The sequence below is a fragment of the Camelus dromedarius genome, chromosome 9 (assembly GCF_036321535.1).
Source record: "Camelus dromedarius isolate mCamDro1 chromosome 9, mCamDro1.pat, whole genome shotgun sequence".
NCBI lineage: Eukaryota > Metazoa > Chordata > Mammalia > Artiodactyla > Camelidae > Camelus > Camelus dromedarius.
The window spans coordinates 21348905-21363592 of NC_087444.1; positions in this window are offsets into that span (position 1 = coordinate 21348905).

The following is a 14688-nucleotide window of genomic DNA, read 5'->3' on the forward strand; positions in this document are numbered from 1 at the left end:
TAAGTGACATCACCTCCAACCAAGATAAGCACAAGCAGAAATTATCCAAATAAGCATGTGGGCTAACTCTGGAAGCCTTATCAGCTGTCATTCATTGCCCTCTCCTCTTGAGGGGCCAGGGAGGAGGTGTGGGAGTGACGGCCAACAGATACCAATGACTGCCCGCTGTTGGATCTTCACAGGTCAGAACTAGCTGGCTCAAGTAACAGGACCCAGCGGCGGGTCAGGTACTTCAGCTCCTTTAAAACACAGTCTTCAACCCTCTTGCACCCCAACTCTCTCCCTCCAGGGGAAAAAAATGGGAATTTGTCCTGCTGAGTCTTACTTCTCGGATAGCTATTTTGCATGTGGAATGTGAATTGCCCATCACTTAATTTGTTTTTCTAGGAGGTAATAAAATGTAATTTATAACTGGTAGGTTCAACGGCCAGAGAGAGTGATAAAATTCCAAACTCAAAGCATTGGTATTCAGTACCTTTAGCTATTCTGCTGTATAATCTAGTTTACAGCAAAGCAAAGATGGGTCACTTGGGGCTCCTATAGTTGACATTTATGCCCCAGAAAATAATTTCTAATGATTGGGGCAGGGTAGATAAATAGAAGACCAAAGAAGCTCAAGGTAAAAGATATGTTTAGATTACATCAGAAGCTACACATATGCTAACTAACATAAAACTGTATTTCATTGCTTTAAACATCTGGGTTGTAACAGTGACTCAACATAATAACCATAAATATGTAATAATATACTTAATATATACATAATATAAAAAGACGTAAATATATGTATTTTTTTAAGCTTCAACATGGTGTTTCTCAAGTACCATTCCAAATGTGATTTTCTAAGGATTCCAAGTACCTTTCAATTTTAGTTTGTCCTCACATTGACAGAATGAAGCAGAATGATGACTTCCCAGATTTTAATGTAAATTTTTTAAAAATAATAATTTTCAATTATATAGTGCATTGCAGTCTATAGAGTATTCTCCATATGTAGGTTACCCCCACTAATCTTCACCGTGACCCTGAGAGGCAGGTAGACTGTACAGAGGAGTTAACTGGTCCAACAAGGTTAAGTGACTTAAGCCTACAGAGCCAGTAAATGAGGCTGACTTTCAATACGGGTTGAAACTGGTGCGTTGCCAGGGGAAGAGAGGCTGTCTGTCTCCTCAGACACCTCACAGGTGGCCTCACTCCACTGGGTCGCCAGGTTGCAAGATCTTTCCTTGCTTGTCAATGTCCCAGAATTTTGATCTGAAAGTCAACTGAAGCACCCAGAACAAACCCATATGGGGCCAAAGTCTACACCAGAAGGCTGGCTTGTTTATTGTGAGAAACATTACTACCACGTCAACCAAACAGAATGCAGTTGCAGGTGCACTGCAGTGCCTTCTCCCTGTGGCAGAATCGCGTGGGATGACAAACTACAATTGTGAGAGTAAATGATGGGCACGGAGGGAGGTAGGCGTTGAGGAATGCGCAAGGAGAGAAAGGTACTGACATGGACTGACACTTATAATGTGCTGTCATTGTTACTCTCAGTTCCATTATTACTGGTATTTCTTATCATCACCTGTCCCATTCTAGAAAGGAGGAAATGTAGACAGAAAGAGGTTAATTAACTTGCCCCAAGTCACACCACTAGTGTGAGAGACAGGATTCAAACCCAGATCTATCTGCTTTCAAGACTCTTGGACCTTATGGGAGAGAATGTGGTAGTGAGGATACGGGATTTTGGTGACAGTGGAGGAGGGGAAGAGGGTGGACTGAGAAAGGAGGTGAGAGGGAGGAAAACAGCGAGAAGGGGGAGAGGTAGGAAGGAGAGGAGGAAGAGAGAGGTAAAGGGGTTCAAGAAAGAAAGGAAAGGGGAAGAGGAAGAGACGGGGAAAGAGAGGGAGGGCTGGGATGTAGCCTCTAGTTGAAGTAAATCTCAGCGTTTCTGGGGCGCCCCACAGTAACTCAAGTGTGAGCAGTTGGCAGGACAGGATGGAGAGAGTACTGCTCTGCTTGGTCTGGGGAGCAAGGCTGTCTTCTGGGGGCAGAGGTGGGTGAGTGGGTCTAGGGGAGAGCCAGGCAAGCATTGCAACAGGGAGTGCCAGGGTGCAGACCTTCCTCCCATTTGGAGGCAAGACTGGACTAGTCAGCCACTTGAGGATTTGTAGAACAACCAACTACAAGAAGCAAATTGTAGCCCACGTCACTTAGAAGTGATGGTACTGTGTCGCTAGTGCCATCTAATTTGGAATCCTGGCCTCACTGTTTATTTTGTATGCTAAATACATCACCACTTAAATTCTCTGAGCCTCAGTTTCCCCATCTGTGAAATGGACCTAAAACTACTTGCCCAACTTTCCTTATCAGACCTAACATTTCAGAAGCCCTTACCAGTTGCCAGCATTACACTCAGCACTCTCTCTGTAGGCACCATTTTTTTTTTTAAAAAGTGCTTATAACAATCTTGTGATTCATAAATAAAGTATGGTTTACTTGTTTTGTGAATGATTAAAATGAGGCTTAGCAAAGCTAAGTATCACCAAGGTGGGATTTGGGTAACTTTGTTACAAAAATCTCAAAGATTTAGACTAAAAGTTTTTCGACTCAAGTAACTTAAAAAAAAATTCTGGTCCATGAGACCACTGGAACCACACGAGGAGTAAGGCATTTGATTTCATTTCTAGGTACTGCCTCTCCAGATGGTGTTCTCACAATTGAGCCAAAAGCACCTGATCTGAATTACAGCAGAAAAAAAGTGAGGAAAGGACTTCTAGGGTAGATTGGGGCCTACAAGCTTACAAGGAATAGATCTGTTTATGGGTAAAAACCCCATGTTACAGTTTCACCATATTTGCCCTGGACTGTCTACTTCTAGACATCTTTTGTGTGTGAGGGAAATAAACTTCTTTCTTAATGACATTCTATCTGTGTTAGTAGCAGTCAAATGCAATTCATAACAGATAAGCATCCATTCAGTCAACATTTAATGAGCACCTATTATAAGCAAGAGATTGTTCTGGCTTCTGGAAATAAAAGAATGGCATCGTGTTAAAAAACAAAACAAAACAAACACAACAACTGTGTTAAGGGCCAGATGGATTCCCTCTGAGTCCAGCTCCTTGATCGGCAGCGTCAGTGGCTTTATTTAGTAGGATGCTTCATACAAAGCTGAAGACATTTAAATGATACCCCCTGAAATGGAGCCCTTGCTCGAGGTGCCCTGCGGCAGTGGAGCAGGTCTGCCAGACAAGGGCTTGGATTTAAAGATTTCAAAAAAACTTCCTGAAATTCTTTTTTTAAAGAATGACATAAATACCCTATTACTAACATATAATTTGACAAGCAGCAATAGGGAACCCTTATCTCTTCTCCTTTTGTAATTTTATAGCTTCCACATTATTTTTTTTAGAGGTTTAAGTATATCAACTCTTCAGGACCCTGTAGATTTTAATTACCAAAGCAGCTACATCAGTTTTTAGCAAAAGCAGAATGACCTTATTTTATAACTGAAACAAAGCCCAAAGCTTGGTCCCAGAAGCAGGCAGTTAATAGGTCATCCCATATAGATTTATATATACTTTGTGGACAGAGAACTTCAAATAGGGTTAAATCAAACTTACGGACTCACTTATCTTTAATCTCTATAGGCAAGTGAAGATTTACTTCAATTAGAGGCTTACAGCCTGCCTAAATGAGGTTTATTTTTGTGAAGACGCCAAAAAACACTGCCATTAAACAATTCAGAGAATAGTAAATTCAGCAACTAATTTTAATATACCTGCAGGGGAAAGAAAAACCACAGCTCCGTTTTCTTTTGTTTGAGCATGAAGGTAGCCTCACTGTGGGTTAGAGAATCAGGCGGTGTTTCATAATTGTATTTATACACCTGCCGTAAGAAAATATTCTTCCCAAGTGAAAGCAAAGACTTGGACAGAAATAGTTGGAGGGAGGTGGGTATGTGTGGAGGAGAGGGTGAGGGGCACTCTTCTATTAGATCCTGGATTTCGTAATAGCAGTATCAATCTATCTTTCAGCTCGCTTTGCTGCTGTGAAATTCTGTATAAAACCTTCAATCTCTGCATCTCTATTCCCACACCCACTATCCTCTTCCCTCAAAAAAATCTGTTGTCAGTGCCTTTGCTATGATCCTTTCTTGTGTGGGTTTTCTCCCTGGAATAACAGCTAAATCAGAAAAAGGTCTTGGACACAGCTCCCTGCTTTGGTGACTACCTCGAGGCCAGCTGGGGACTGACAGTCTCAGACTTTGGCCAGTTGCCACAGATGCAATTGCTTTGAAAAGCAGGTTCTCGTCACTGCTAACCTAATGCAGAAAAATGAAAATGGGAAACGCAGTGATATTTTATTCAGTTTCCTCCTGCTCATTCAAGGAACTAGAACCCAGGCAAGGTAAGGTTGGAATGAAGTGAGGTTTGTTTCTCAGCAAATAAACATTCCACATGCAGAATCAGTACAAAAATGTGGCTTAGAGAGTATTCTTGAAAATATTAAATGGTCATTCTTCATCTTCCATCAGGGATGGGTTGTGGTGGGGTGTGGTGGGGGATGGGGGTGGGTTGTAAATGGTTGACACTTGGAGAACAAGGTTCATCATTCTTATTTCTGAAAATAGCATTCAAGTGCACGTAAGCCACAAATTATGTGGTCACTAAAGACAGCAGTATCCTTTAAGCATGATGAGATATGAGGGAATGTGGTTGTTATGATGTTTTGAGATCTCTTAATTAAGATTATTAGAATTTTCTGCAAAATAGTGTATCCTTCATCTGCAACATGAAGTCCAGAGAACCGTTCCTCTTAGGGATGGAGATCAGAAGGGGCTGGACGTCAAAGTGAGGACAGCATGCACAGCCAGAATGGAAGCGGCAGCTTCTCCAACCCACCTCTTGTAGTCCCGACATAGTGAATAGATGTCCCTAATGACCTGTCTTATTCCTGGCTCTCTTTCTCCCCCAGAGCTCATGCTGTTGGTTAATAGACCCTTTCATCTGCCTGAGTGGCCGAGTCCCTCAGTGGGGGCGCGTGTTTAGGTCTGCATGCCTAAATAAGTGAGCAGAGAGAGGAGTTACCCCAGTGGAATCCCGCCATGAAATCACAGCATTCTCTCCACCGTGGGAAGGGCAAGGGCCAGGCTCCCTCCAGTTCCGATACCGGCAGTAAATATCACCCAGATTCATCAGGCTGAGAGAGATACTGCTAAGCTCAGGGACCAGAAGAGCTCAGCCTCAGGAAACCAGACACTGGAATGAGGTAGGAAGGCAGGATGGAGGCCAGACATGCCTGGCCAAGGGGGAAGGCTGAAGTCAGACAAGGCAGCTCAGAGCAGTGGGTGTGAGTCCAGGCTGTGGGGTTGGACAGTCTGGTTCTTACTAACCAACTGATCTTGAGCCCATTTCCAAACCTCTACCGTCTCAACAGCAGCCTTGAATTTCCTTATCACTAATATGAAAACATGTTCTGACAGTTACGAGATAACATGTACAGATTGTAGCAAGCACTCAGTAAATGTTAGATATTATCAAAAGCAAAACAGATTCATGACATATGTATATCAAACCATTATACTGTACACCTTAAACTTATACAGTACACCTTAAACTTATACAGTGACGCACGTCCATTGTATCTCAGTGAAACTGAGGGAAAATGGAATAATGATACATTATTTTTTTTAAAAAAAAGCAAAATAGACAGATTTTTCAAATGGCATCTGATGTGTGACTGATAGTTCTCTTGTCCCTGACCCCAGGTTCTCGAATAGGGAAGAGTGGCATATTTAGCTGGGCTTTAAATGATATCTTTTGCTGAAGTTCTGCAAATGTTGATTTTATGTCAGATTAATTTCTGTGCAGAGGAGCTGGTATGAAAGTAGGCTGAGCTCTCAGTTGGCCATTTTCCCTTTATGCTCTACCTGGTCTTTACAAGTTGCCTAATGAATATTAATAAGCCTCTATTAATAAGTGTCTGAGAGAATTGCAAGCAGGGACCTCTGACCTTTCATCCTGTCTCCCCTGTTTGCTGGGGTTTTGATAGTGACGATTACACCATCTGTATAATCTATGTACTATGGTTGTAACATCCATTTTTATAAGGAAAAAGACAAAATTAGGAAAATGAAAGGCTTGGCTGCACTTGGCTACACTGCTTTTCTAAACGTGTGTTAACTATTAACATTAACTTTGTTCTGGGCACTGTGCCAGCTGCTGTCCTCATTCTCCATCCTTTAGTCATTGCAAGAACCATCGAGGAAGTAATTGTAGCTCGACTTTACTAAGGATCAGAGATGTCAAGTAGCCTGTTCCAAGTCTCCCAGCGACAAGTGGCCAAGTCTTAATTGATCAATAGATCTAACTATCTGTTAGCTAGATCTTTTGGGGTCCCCGCTATGTGTTGTTCACTGTGCTAGGTGCTGAGGACACCATGGTGAGACAGCCAGACCCAATCCTGGTCCTCACAGAGCTTCCAGCATCGTGTGGAAGGCAGACAAATAAATAGGCAACTGTAATTCCGTATCACAGGGTGGGGTGGGGAGGAGGAGGGAGGCACTCCATGCAGGAAGAACAGCCTCTGCTAAGACCCAGGGGCAGAAATGAACAAGGCGTTTTGGGGAACTGTAGGAAATTCACTGAGGTGTTAAGTGTTATATAATAAATAAAGGCGCAGGTGGAGGACTGTGGGCTCTCAGGGAAGGGGACCACTGTCTCTGCTTGGGGACAGTTAGACTGAGTTTGACAGACTGCTGACTGACTCTCTGATGTTTTCCAAAGCAATAATAATAGGCCCGAAAGTTGACTGTTTCATTGCTCTGGTTAGAATTTTCCAAAAAAGAGCAGAACTCAAGGTTTCTTCGGATTGTTGCTATGTTCTCAGACTCAGTGTGAGCTGAGGGGCAGCCCTGACTGGGTCACAACATATCAAATTCCCCCAAAGAGGTGATCAAAACAAGACACAGCACGTGTGTGTGGGCCCAGTGCAAGATCCCGATGTCTCTGAGGGGCAAGACATCACTCCTAACACCACCGGTTGATCCTGGACACCTTAGACTTTGTGCCCAGCTGTGTTCTTCAGCCTCTCAGGTACTAACTCATTGGATCTTCATAACAACCCCTAGGAGGTAAAAGCAATTATTCCTAATGCTTTGGATGAAGAAATTGAGGCACAGGGAGCTTAAAAGTAAGACGCCCATGCTCGCTCATGGGCAGAGGTGCCAGAGACAGTATTTAAATCCAGGCAGCATGGCCCTAGAGTCTGTCCTCTTATTCAAAGTCCCATACCCCCTCCTCCCTCCAAGTGTGGCAAGTGTGCTAAAATTGCCAAAAGCTCACGATGTTATACATGTAAATTGTGGAAGATAAGCCATAGGTCCATTCTCTGACAGTACATAGATTAAAACCATTTACAGGCAATCTCGTGGATAAATCTGCCACCCACCCCACCCCCAGTGCTTTCAGTTCATTCCCTCTATACCTTCCCCAAGCAATCAGACACTGGTAAAGCTTGTTACCTTCAGTAGAGCAGTAAGCAGAGGCATCCAGCCTGAACCTTGGCTCCCCAAAAGCGGAGTCACTGTCTGCAGGTGGGTGTCTGTTTGACCCAAGCTTGAACCCTGGCTCCTCCTCAGGGAGCTCCAGAAATCCTCAGCCCACGGTGGATTTCAGTGACGCCATGGCAGCTTTTTGTTCCAGAGAAGCGTCTTAGGGTTCATTACATGACCACGTCCTGCCCCAGGAAATTCTCATTTAGTGGCTCAGGGAAGGGGCTGGGCCTTGCAGATTAAAACAAAACAAAACAAAACAAAAAACCCCCAAACTTCCATGGCTGATTATGAGATACAGCTAGAATTGAGAACACCTGGCATTGGTCAATCAGATGGGAGGAATTAATCTCTGATCAACAAAGAAAGGTGAAGAATGCCTGACACCGGTGATGATGAGGAGTTAGGAGAGAAGTTCAGTTTAGATGCAGAGAACAACTTTGTATGAAATAGCAAGACAGCCATTGGAAGAGTCTTCATTTTCCCCAAACTCATAAAAATAAGATAGCTCTTGTCTTGTGGAAACACTGTGGATGTTTTGCTGAAACATGAGAGAAAACCCTAAAGACCTTCTCAGGGTCCTTGTTATTACATTAATGTAATGATTAACATTGCTACTGTGAAAATGATACAATTAGTTTTTTTCCCCATTGGCTGCTGTTTCTACCTTCAAATCTTGAAGTAATTGCAGTGGTAGCAGTAATTTCTGTACAGTGTGTATAAATCTTGAGCATTATTCACATCTAGTGGTGCCCCAATACCTTCCTTCCTTCCCTGCTTATGTATTTCCAGGAAGTACAAAGATTTATAGAAAAAATATTATTACCATCAACACAAAAACAAAGATGAAAACCACCCCCCTGAACTTTAATACATACCTGGCTCAACTGGAAATAAAACGAATTTTATTGGTGTGGTCTAACTTTTTTCATGCTGCTTAAAACAAAAAAGTCACAAGTGTATTGCATCAGTTCTTTCAGCTTACATTATAGGGAAGAATCCTGCAGCATCTTGACAGTGAAATCTCTGATTTTACCTTTTCTCCATCAACACAGAGATGTCTATGCAGCATGGTGGTAAACAAAATCATGTTTTAGGTGGAGTGATATAGCAACGGGCCCTAAAGGCGAAGAGCCTACTTCACTATTTTGCTTGCATCACCCCTGAAGGCAGAAGGCTGCAATCGAAGAAGCAGCATGGTCTGAAGTGAAATTAGATGATAATGGCTCGTAATAAACAGCAGACTCCGTGTGTGAAATTTAATGCAGTATTAGCCATGCAATCAGTGTTAACTTTAAAAAATCAGCCGCAAAAAAAGGTTTCATCTTTTCAAAACACATCCTTGCCATCACTTAAGAGGCAATACTAAAGTCACCCATCTCATTATGGCTCTATTCCTATCAGGAAACTTCCAGTCTACAGATTCCCAAGCAGATTTCCTACAAGGTTCCAAACGGTTTCTCAGCTGTTCGAGCAGCCCTGTTTCTACATTACAGGCTCAGACTTTACTGGATGCATTAGAATATTAGCCTGAAATTGCATAGCATGTTTGGAACTTTAAACCTTGTTTGCATTTTGGAATGGCTGTAGAATAAATACGCAAACCTTAAAATTCATAATTGGAAATCTGTAAGTCCTTTAAACCTTTTTCATGCTTGAAGCTACTGAATAAAGTGCCTGTGGGGGGAAAAAACCAAACCTCAGTTTGTATGCCCCTCGCAACTTCAGTCAGTGTAAAATCATTGTTCTCTGAAGGATAAACACACATTGTAAACTCGGACATTAGTTTAAGGTAATTAATGACAACCAGGCAAAGGAAAGGAGTTATGTGCCATGAAATCTAGAACTCTGTAAGAATTTGCAGGTCAACAGATTGGATTTACTTGTTCTTGATACCAACTGTGTACGAAGGAAAGTCATGACTAGTAGTTAGGCAAATAGGTGTATCTGAAAATACATTATGTGTAGAAAAGTGTGAGAATCTGCAATAAAAATATAAATAATCTTAAAGGACTATGTTTATAAGATGGAAAATGATTATTTAGAATAATACACACATTTTTCTGTTATTGTTAAAGTGTCATTTCCCCCCAGATTATTGAAACGTCCCCTAAGCACTAATAGTTTAAAATAGAATATTTTTGGGTAGACAACTTTTAAAATTGATTTACATACTCCTTGTACACTGAGTATAATTTAACTTTTTAGTGAACCAGTTTGAGTGTCAGAATTGAGGGGCTGAGAGTTAAGAGGTATAATCAGAAACAAGGAAGCAGTGTCTCCCTGCAGCAAAACCCTGCTCCTTCCCCTCATTGCTAGGCATCAGGTTTTGGAGGGCACAGATAAGGATGCTGTTTTTGATCCCTTCTGCTGTCATCCGATCAACTATGCTATCTGACTGTCCCTTGAAATGCCTGCTCTTTTTCTTCACCAATGACACTACTATAGTTCAGGTCATTACTGTCTCTTGCTACAGAGTTGGAAGAGTTGTCTAACTGGCTTTCTTGCCTTTATGTAGTCTGACAACCCCAAAGCTCCTTCTCCATTTTAGAGCCAGAGTGATCCTTCTGAAAAAAGCCTATCTGATCTAATCATCACTCTGTTTAAAACCCTTTAATGGCTTCCTATTACTCTCAGAATAAAACCCAACTCCTTAATGGGACCTCCACAGAGGCCCTTCATGATTCAATCTCTGTTACCTCTGGTTTTTTGTCTGCTTGATCTAGCTGTGTCTGATGGATTGTTAAAATCTCCCACTCAGACAGTAGGCTTGTCAATCTCTCTTTGTAATTCCGGTGGTTTTGCTTTCTGTAATTGAAAGCTATGTTTTAGGTACATTCAGCTTCTTGGTACTGATCCTTATTTTTATTAGTACATTTGGTTTAAAGGACTTTTTTTGTCTCATATTAATAATGCTTCATCAGCTTTCTATTTGACAGTGTTCTGATGATTCATCTTTTTTTTTATCTCTTTATATCCAGTATTTTTGTGGTTCAGTTTTGTATGTTTTTTGCTAGCATTATATACTTGAATATTATTTAAACCAATCTGATAATCTGTCTTTTAATAAGTAATTTAAATCTGTTTAGTTATTGTGCTTCATATTAGGATTTAATTCTACTATTCTCTTTAATTTGTGTGTCTTATTTAACATACCGTTTCTTCTATTTTTCTTCTTTTCTGCTTTCTATTAAACGATCAGTTTTCCATACCAAACCTCCCCATTCCTTGCTATTCTTTTCTCTCTGCAGGTTTAGTAGTTCTAGCTCAGCTTTTTATTAATATAAAATATTTTATAGACAAAGAGTTCAGAGAAAGTTATTATTTCTACTCTTCTCTCAAACATGGCAAAGGCCTTAGCATGTTTTAACCATCCATTGTTACCATTTCCTTCTTTCTTGTTATTTTTTTAAAGCCTAGTTTTTTTTTAATTGAAATATAATTTATTTACAATATTGTGCTAATTTCAGGTGTACAGCACAGTGATTCAGATATACTTTTTTTTCAGATTATTTTCCATGATAGGTTATTACAAGATATTGAATATAGTCCCCAGTGCTATATAGTAAATCCTTGTTGCTTATCTATTTTATGTGTAGTAGTTTGTATCTGTTAACCCCATACTCCTAAAGTCATTATTTTTAATTCAACCATCATATTTTATTAATTTCTTCCCTCACTAGTATCTTTTATATCCTATGCTTTCCCTCTGGGCTTGTTTTTCTTGTTAGGGGAAATACATTCTTTACTAATTCTTTTGGTGTATGTAGGTCTGTGGGTGGACAACTCCCTTGTCTTTCAGGGTTGAAAATGTCTTTGTTTTGCTCTGTCCCTTAAATGGTAGTTTATCTGGAAATCAAATTCTTGGTTGACAGTGTTCCACTCGCTACCTCTAAGATATTCAATTGTCTTCCTGTTTCCGTTGTTGCTTTTGAAAACTCTAGTTATAGCCCCTTTGTAGATAATCAGTGTTTTCCCTTTGGTAACTTGAGATTTTATCTTTATCCTTATTGCTCTGTAATTTCATATAATGTGAAAAAAGTGTTAACTTATTTTTAGTTATCTTGCTCAGTATACGCAGTGTTCTGATGTTTTGATTAGAGAAACTGCAGTCTTTTCTTTCCTGTTTTTTTTAAAGTATAGCTTATCCACTCTTCCCTTCAATTTTTAGTTTTTCCTCTGGAACTCCTACGAGACATACTCTGAAGCCACTCAGTAGAACCCTGTGAATCTAAAGGTTTTTTTCCTGTTTTTTAATCTCCTTATTTTTCTATACTGTGTTCTGGGTGAATTCTTTAGGATACCTCTTTAACTCATTAGTTTTTCTCTTCAATTTTGGCCAGCTCTAGAGTCAACCCCAGCTATCTATTAATTTTTTAAAAATTTCAATGACCATATTTTTATTTTCAAGATTTCTATCAGTTCTTTTTTATATTTACCTGTTCTTTATTCCACTTGTACCTGTTCTCCAATTTTTTATTCTTTTAAAATGAGTGCTATGCCATCATTAATCACTTTGAGAATGCAAATGTATTCATTAAAAAAAATCTTTGTCACACAGTACTAAAGGGTTAATATTATCTGCAGTAAATTCATGCTCTGAGTGTTCATTTTGTTGGCCACCTTTCTCAGTATTAGACATTGTATGTGTTTGGAACTTGGTGGTCAGGCTCATTTTTAGTGGAACGTTTTTGTTTGCTTTTTTCTGTCTTATTTTAGGTGTGTGTGTGTGTGTGTGCGCGCGCACGCGTGTTTTTTCTCTCACCCACTCTGTGCTCACTCAGCCACATTTAGTGACTCTTGCTTCCACCTGCCTCCCTGAACTTCCATTCTGGGATGGAGTCTAATGTTGGCATTTTGATGCTCCCACCCCACAGCGATGCTGGGGATACTGCAGAGCCAGTCACTCGGCCCAATGCTCGGCTTGGTTCCTGATTCCAAGGCTGTGTCTTTGTCCTTCTGCTTCCCTGGGCAGTGGGTTGGCAGCAGTTTCTTTTCAGTCTCCTTTCACAAGCTCCTTATTTTAAGAACTAAGCCTGCCTCCTGTCCTCCACCTTTTTTGGATCTTCTTCAGTTCCTGTCACCTTGCAGGAGACAAAAATCTCGGCTTTCGAAATTCGGGCCTCAGTGGGCTTGTGGCTTCAGACTTACTAAGGCCTTTCTGTTTCAATTCTATTTCTAATCAATGAAAAGGGTTACTTTGTTTTTGAGCTTGGTTAGGTTTTTTTGACTTTATCTTTCTATATTTTGACCATCATTACTATTTGTGTGAAGTCTGTGGATCAAAGTATAACCTTATGGCACCAACTTGAGCAGAAATCTTTGTGTTTACCCCTCTGACTTTATCTCGAACCACTCTGCCCTCTACAGTCTACATTTTAGGCATAGTTAATTACTTGAGAGGATCAATAAATTGCCTGCCCACCCTCACCACTGATTTGGTGTAAAATAAGACACAGAGGATAATCAAGTGGAGATTTTTAAAAATGTCAGCTCCATTATAGATAAGCTAATAAAGTACACGTTTCTAGATCTGTAATCCAAAAAGACTTCTAACACTCTCAGTGGACCCCAGCCCCCACAGAAGTTAGTCTCAGAACAGCCCACCAAAGGGGAACGTCATGTTTACCCAAGATCGTTGCACTGGTCTGGGGCAGAAAGGGAATGAGAGACTGAATCCTCAGTGATTGGGGCTTTTTAATAAGTTAGTTCCATACAGTCAAGGACGATGAGCCAGTGAATATAATGGTACTCACCAATCAAGTCTTATTCCTGAGCGTGAAAGATAGTGGGTCTAAGGAGCCAAAAGGTGAATTCTAGCGGAACACCCCCCTACTCACCCCGCCAGCATGGAAAAATGGGGCCAAGGGAAAGGAGCTTCCCCTGACATGCGCCATGCTCTTTCTCCTTCCTCTCCTCCCGCCTTTTTTCACCTGCCAACTCCTATTCATCCTGATGCCTATAATGCAAACAATAGTTAATATTTACCGAATCCCAACTATGGGGGAAGCACCATCACATATGTTATCTTATTTTATCCTCGTAACAACCCTATGAGGTATGTAGTTTTTATTTCAATCTTACAGATGAAGGAAGCTTAAGGAAGGTTTCTAATGCCTCCAAGGTCACACAGGTAAATGGCAGAGGCATGACTGGGCTCAGGATTCTCTTAGTCCAGAGTCTAGATTCCTTTCATCATATGCAGCTGCTTCCTATGTTTCATTTATCTTTAGATATCTAGGCCATAGCATAGCACTGGCAGAGAGTGGATGCTCAATAGTATTTAATGAATTAATATATAAATCAATGAACATATTGTCAAGATAACTGCCTGGAGTGGATTAAGAACAACTTAAATATGAGGATTTATAAAGAACACTTAACCTCCTTTGGCATCAGATTGCTCTTTATAAAGGTGGATGTGAGCACCCAACTTTGAAGGTTTCTATAGGGGCTGCTAGATTTGATACACCTTTGTTGTCACTTCTGTTCAGCCCTTTCAGTTTTAGGTCTTCTCCCCACCGCTGCCCAAGAAGACAGTGCTCTCTCTTGGTTCTACCCTTGTTTTGTCCCTGGCCTAAGCCTGTTGGCTGCCTGAAAGAGTGGGTTTCTTCTGGTCCCTGAAACTTTACACTTGTAAAACTACTGATGCTTCACATCCTCCAGGCGGCCATGGCACTGACATGCTGTGTATTAGCCAAGACTCTTTACATTGCAAGCCACAGAAACTAATTCTGACCGAAAAAGCAATATATAGGCTTGTGTAACTGAGAAGTTCAAAGGATGAACTAGCCTTAGATATGGCTGCGTTCTGAGCAGAAGCAGATTTACTATGAGCACAGGGTTCCTCATTGCCTGGCCCTGTCTTAACCTTTGGGAGAGTCCCTAGTAATATGTAATGTATTTACAGAGTCATATGTTTTTCTAAAATTGGAAAATTTCACTTTCCCCTTTCAAGAGTATTGGGGGTTTAGGGCCAGACAAGCTGTTTATTGGAAGGTTAAAGCAGGTAAGTTTCTGGATAAGTGGCAGGAAAAAGCAGCTGTGGATGCCCGTGCATGTCCTGCTCTCTATGTTGGAACACCACCCTTCTTTCCTGCTGGTGAATTAAAGGCTCAGCTCAGGTGGCACTTGATCTAGGA